General features: G+C 45.9%; 1 long non-coding RNA gene across 1 annotated transcript; it reads left to right on the top strand.

Moving 5' to 3' along the window:
* The first annotated feature begins 2,852 nt into the window (after nt 1-2,852).
* LOC146813591 (uncharacterized) lies at nt 2,853-4,566 on the top strand. Its single transcript, XR_014966049.1, has 5 exons — nt 2,853-2,936; nt 3,094-3,214; nt 3,664-3,767; nt 3,871-3,954; nt 4,383-4,566. It is a non-coding gene; the product is annotated as an uncharacterized LOC146813591 (long non-coding RNA).
* The last annotated feature ends 1,665 nt before the right edge of the window (nt 4,567-6,231 follow it).

The following is a 6,231-nucleotide window of genomic DNA, read 5'->3' on the forward strand; positions in this document are numbered from 1 at the left end:
CCTTAACCAATCATCCAGTGCATCCTCACATTCACCCACAAACGTGTCCCAAGACTGGTGAGACAGCTTCCTACTGCCCCTGAATTTCAACCTATTCTCCTCTTCTTGGGAAACAGGTACCAGACTAGGTGAACTGGGAATGGGACGCCCTCCACTGGACTCTACCCTCCCTGGGGAACCCAGACAACTACAACTGCGCTCCGGGGACAACTTACCCTCCAGAGCTAGTTTCTCTGTGGCAAAGGCCCGCTCAGCCTCTGCCATCTGTTTCTGAGCTAATACCCTCTCGGTCTCCAGCTTTTTCTCCTCCACACCCAGCTGCGCCATCTCCTTGGCATGCTCTAACCTGAGCTTCTCCATGGCCAGCTGATGCTCCCTTTCTTCCCTCCTATCTACCCACTCTTCTGGGGACAGGGAAAGGGATGGGGTGCTGCTCCTGACACTGGACCCAGCAAGGGACTCCCTATCTATGGGGTCTTCGCTATCTACTGGCTTCCCTGTCAGGTCGCTTTCTTCCTCCTCTTCAGATTCCTCAGAGCTCCCCTCAGACCCACCACCCTCTTGGCGTGCGGCCCGGGCCCTATCTTCCTCACTGCACTCACATTCCCATTCATCCTTTTGCCATAGGATCTGGTTGTCCCTCAGTTTGGACTGGGTATCTGACTCACCCACCTCTATGTCTCTCTCTTCACAGAACCTAACCAACTCTAACATACTGTATCTAAACAGACCACAGAAATTAAAAGCTGGCTCCATTTTGGCAGACGTTCTTGAGAAAAGTTCAACTCAAGGAACCTAGAGGTCTGAGCTTAACACAGGCGTACGCAATTCACAAAAAGGGTTCAGCAAGCTCTCTATCCCAGACAACTCACACTCACTTGTCTAGTGCCACACACCACTCATCCACACACAACCCTCCCCTCGGACTGGTAAGGCAGTTTCTACCACCCCTGATTCCTCAACCTGACCACAAGTGACACAGGTACCAACTCTGGGCGCAGGGCGGGGAACAAATGTACTGGACACTATTATGCTGCCACCACTGGATCCAACCCTCTGGTGAATCCAGAAAACACAATGCACTTAGGGGGATGATCTACCCTCCCGAGCTAGGGACACCTAACTCACAGTGCACAAGAAACACATTTCCACAGAAATGACATTTAAAAGTAACCTTAGAACAATAATCCCTATACCATGTGACTATCTAAATGCAGAGTTTTGTGGTGCAGCCAGTTGCTGCTGCGGTACAGCGCAAACGCAAGTCCAAATCCCACCGCTGATCACCAATGTTAGAAATGGGATTTCTGGTTGGCTAAGGCTTGCGCCAAAGTCAGGCAGAAACCACCACTCTAGTCAGGGCTGGGGAGTTACACGCCAAAGATAACCCCTGCTCACCCCCTTGGTAGCTTGGCAGGAGCAGTCAGGCTTATCTCGGAGGCAATGTGTAAAGCGTTTGCGCGCACCCAGCAACAACACCCAAGGCCCACCACAAAAGGAACTCCACACAAGGTATTATATAAAAATAGCCTTTGTATTATACCAAAGCACATTAGATACTATTCACACAATTTACACTGTGCCAACTGGCACTGGACAGAATTTTACAAGGGATTATATGTACAGGGGACAGGGGCACATGGACCACTGTCTGGAATTAGCACTTTTAGAACTTAGTACTTAGAACATAGGAATAACACTTCTAGGACATAGCACATACAATCACTGTAGCACCAATTAGAGCATGTAGCGCACAACCAGTAACCACTGGTAACAGGTAAGTACCACCTACACAACCCTAACCACCTTAGGAAATATTAGTTAAAGCCAAATACACTAGCTCAAAGACCGCATTTGTACAGAAGTCCATTACTGGTGGCCAACCCATCCGTGGCCACCACAAATGTGGAACATGCCATGCATGCACCAACGCCATTGTGGGCGAAAATATCAATTTCCGCAATCGGTCAATTGAACTAGGGGTTATGACCAACTGCCGTACCTCGAATTGCATCTATGTTATCCTATGCCCCTGCGAACTACCCTATGTCGGAGAAACTGCGAGAGAATGTAGGGTACGCATTGGAGAACATAAATCAAACATCAGATGTAACAATCTTTCAGCTCCACTAGTATCCCATTGGAAAGAGGCGAACCACAATGAAAGTGATTTACGCTACACCATTTTGGAAAAAATATACAGTCATAAAGGCACTAACATCACCAACATCCGCAAAAAGCGTGAGGTTTTTTGGATATTTCTCCTAGATGCTCAAAAAAACGGCCTGAACGAATCTTTACCATGGGAGAACGCGGTATTATGATCACTCTAGCTGAAGTATACCTTGTTGACCTGGTTCTAACCTTACTGGCCCTTTTTAATGCTGACTTATTTGGCTATATCTTGGTCTTATCCACCATTCGCTTAGAGTATCTCCCCTTCATAACATCGGGTCGGTTTATTCATTCTTTATCCCTGTAACCAGCACCTTGTACATTTAAGCGGAACCCCATCGTATGGTATGCAATTGTTCATATATCAGTATATTCTTCTTATATCTGATCCCAGTCTATTCAGTTAATCTTGTTACTCTCTTTTTTTAAACAAACCCGTTTCATCTCATCTTTACGTGTACCGTGTGCACCTTGGAGTTCACACCTCCTTTTCTCGCCGGCGGGTGCATCTAATGCGAACTGATCGTATCTCTTTCCATCGCGTTAATCGCTAAGGGCCCACTGGCCCTTTCATGATTCCGCCAGTATCACATGCCCTCTGACGTAAGGGCCTTGGCAATTTCCTATTGGCTGACTTCCGTATTTAAAGATCCAGCTGCTTATCCGCTTTTCGCGCGGTTACCTGTCACGGTAACCATCCATCCGGCACAACGCTATCCTTACCATACGTTGGCTCCACGCATCACGAACCTGGTTACAAGGTAACTAAGTTGATGTTTAGATCGCTTATCTATCCCGGCTTCAGATACGGGCTTGTAGACTCCTATACGATTATCATTCTAACACAGCGTTTGTTTTTTTTTTTTCGTTCAGCGGTAACAATTGTCTTCCACATTGCCTTTATTGTCTCCGATTTAGCTCATCTACAGTGCCACATTTTCGCATCTAGTGTTTGCTTTTGGGATACAATGTTCCCATGTACCCCGTGATATCGTGACGTGACCAGAAGGCTCTTCTACACTCTCTGCATGAATTAAAGGTATGACTGAATCTCATTTATATTGAAACCGTCAGTAATCAGTTGACTTATCGTCTTTTTTGAGAAACACTTTCTCTCTCTTTTTTTGTACCTGTGCCCTGTTTGCGCTTGCTTACTGGATTTGTTTCTCTATCGTCACTCTTTCTTAAACGGGATCTATCAGGTCTAACTAGATAGTTTTGACTGCCCCGAGTCCCCCGACTGTTGAGAGATGTAAAGATATGAACTTCTCTTTCACTTGAAGACGCCTGTACATATATCCCAGGAAACAGCTGTCATTCCCCTCAGCGTCAGGACTATTCACATTTTATGACATCACAGTTGTTCAACCCTGGTCTTTTAGGGCCTTTTGTTTTCCGGACAACTGTTATACACTAGCTTCTTCTAAATACCTCCTCATTTTGAGCTCTCATTATGGTTTAACCTAAATAGCAATATTTCTTTTCCAGCCTGCATTCATCTTAATGAATTGACCACCGATAAGAACAGGACAGGGGTTCCCTCTGACCTTGAAGGGTTCTCCTTTTCCATCTTATACCGCATAATTTGCAAGGCAAGTAGCTGTTGATCCACTATTTCATGCATGAATTGAGCCTTACCTTTGTCAATGGATCTACAAGTGTGCATTTCTCTTCTCTCATTTTGTTCCATTCTAGGACACCCCTACTAGTGACTCCCTCAATATTCCCTTTTGCGTCCCCTGTACTATATATTCGCAGTACTTTAGGGTTTAAACCCGGGTAAGTGCGTAATCTCATATAACATACCACCGATTTACCTTTTACCTTTCTCTCTTGTCTTTATTCTCATTGCTGTTATCTTCACTATTAGTGCATGTTCTATGTTAGGTCTTTAGCATCTATGTATCAGGTCCCTCCCAAGCCTATCCCCCTAGTGAGAGATGACTTATGCAGTGCAGCTGCTACAGTTATTAGGCCGCTGATAATGTATATCAGATATATATTAAAGAACTAATTATTATGTTAAACGGAATCCCAATTCGAGCGCCTGCTCTCCACACCATTTTACGCATTTGTGAATGAACACTTGTTATTGATTGGTTCTTTAGAAATTTAAAATTAATGTATACGATTATCATTACAGAAAATCATTTTGTTTACTTAAATGAGACAAAAAAGTATTTTCTTTCTATATTATTTCTCCACAGGCCCCCTGGATTACAGAAACATTTATTAATTACGCCCTGAAGAAGGTGGCACCCTCTATGTTGGGTGATTGCACCGAAACGCGCGTCGGCGTGTTTTCTTGTACGATCTGTTGGTGTCCATCTAACTAGACACACCAGGATTGTGAGGAGTTTCCTCTTGTATATATAAAAGTATTTTAAATGCAAAGAATATGTATGTCCAGTGTATTGTTTGACTGAGTAAGATTGTATGGTTTGGTTGGTTAGTATGAATGTGATTTAATTGCTTATATATTCCGTTTACCCCCCTGAGGGGGCCCAGTTTGGTTTTTTGTACATATCCTTTCAAAAATCCATTGTATTTATGTCTTGAGTATATTTTTCATTTGTGTATATATGTCTAGTATAGTTCTAAACCAAAAATCATGAATAAAAACACCATCCTTTATCATTCCGGTCCAGGGAAGACATGGCTTGGCAGTTCGGGCTGGACTGTTCCCATGAGGCACAGGGTCAGACTGATTTGCATATGGCCATGTCTGAACTGGGGTGGCAGAGTGGGCTAAAGAACGGTGGTGGATTAAACCGAGATCAGTTGACTGGGGGTGAGTGCTTGCAATGCTCAACACTCCGTCCATCATTTCCTTTGGTTTTGCTTTATTTTTATATAATACCTTGTGTGGAGTTTCTTTTGTGGTGGGCCTTGGGTGTTGTTGCTGGGTGCGCGCGCAAACGCTTTACACATCGCCTCAGGGATAAGCCTGTCTGCTCGGGCCAAGCTACCAAGGGGGTGAGCAGGGGTTATCTTTGGCGTGTAACTCCCCAGCCCTGACTAGAGTGGTGGTTTCTGCCTGGCATTGGCGCAAGCCCTAGCCAACCAGAAATCCCATTTCTAACATTGGTGATCAGCGGTGGGATTTGGACTTGCGTTTGCGCTGTACCGCAGCAGCAACTGGCTGCACCACAAAACTCTGCATTTAGATAATCACATGATATAGGGAGTATTGTTCTAAGTTTGTTTTTAAATGTCATTTCTGTGGAAATGTGTTTCTTGTGCACTGTGAGTTAGGTGTCCCTAGCTCGGGAGGGTATATCATCCCCCTAAGTGCATTGTGTTTTCTGGATTCACCAGAGGGTGGGATCCAGTGGTGGCAGCATAATAGTGTCCAGTACATTTGTTCCCCGCCCTGCGCCCAGAGTTGGTACCTGTGTCACTTGTGGTCAGGTTGAGGAATCAGGGGTGGTAGAAACTGCCTTACCAGTCCGAGGGGAGGGTTGTGTGTGGATGAATGGTGTGTGGCACTAGGCAAGTGAGTGTGAGTTCTCTGGGTTAGAGAGCTTGCTGAACCCTTTTTGTGAATTGTGTACTCCTGTGTTAGCTCAGACCCCTAGGTTCCCTGTGTGATCTTTTCACCAGAACGTCTGCCAGAATGGAGCCTGCTTTTGATCTCAGTGATCTAGCTTGGTACAGTATGCAGGAGTTGGAAAGGTTCTGTAGAGAGAGAGACATAGGGGTGAGAGAGTCAGACACTGTGTACGAACTTAGGGACCACATGATCCAGTGGGTTAGAGAGCAAAGGGATCTTGAGCGCAGTAGGGAAAGGGCCCGGGCCTCACACCTGGAGGGTGGTGGGTCTGTGGGGAGCCCTGAAGATTCAGAGGAGGAGGAACCCTAGGAGAAGAGGTAGGGGGAGGAGAGCTTTCCCTGAGACTCCTGGTCCGCCTGAGGGTGTAGACCCTAGGCTGGAGAACCAGTGGCAGTCTAGTCCTGTCTTGCAGACAGGAAGAGTGGAGAATGGCCGCTATGTGCCAGGGGTTACTACCCCCCACTCTGTGATTAGGCAAGGACCAGTGGCACCTGGGTGGCCTA

This window comes from Triturus cristatus, chromosome 7 (genome assembly GCF_964204655.1).
Source record: "Triturus cristatus chromosome 7, aTriCri1.1, whole genome shotgun sequence".
Lineage (NCBI taxonomy): Eukaryota > Metazoa > Chordata > Amphibia > Caudata > Salamandridae > Triturus > Triturus cristatus.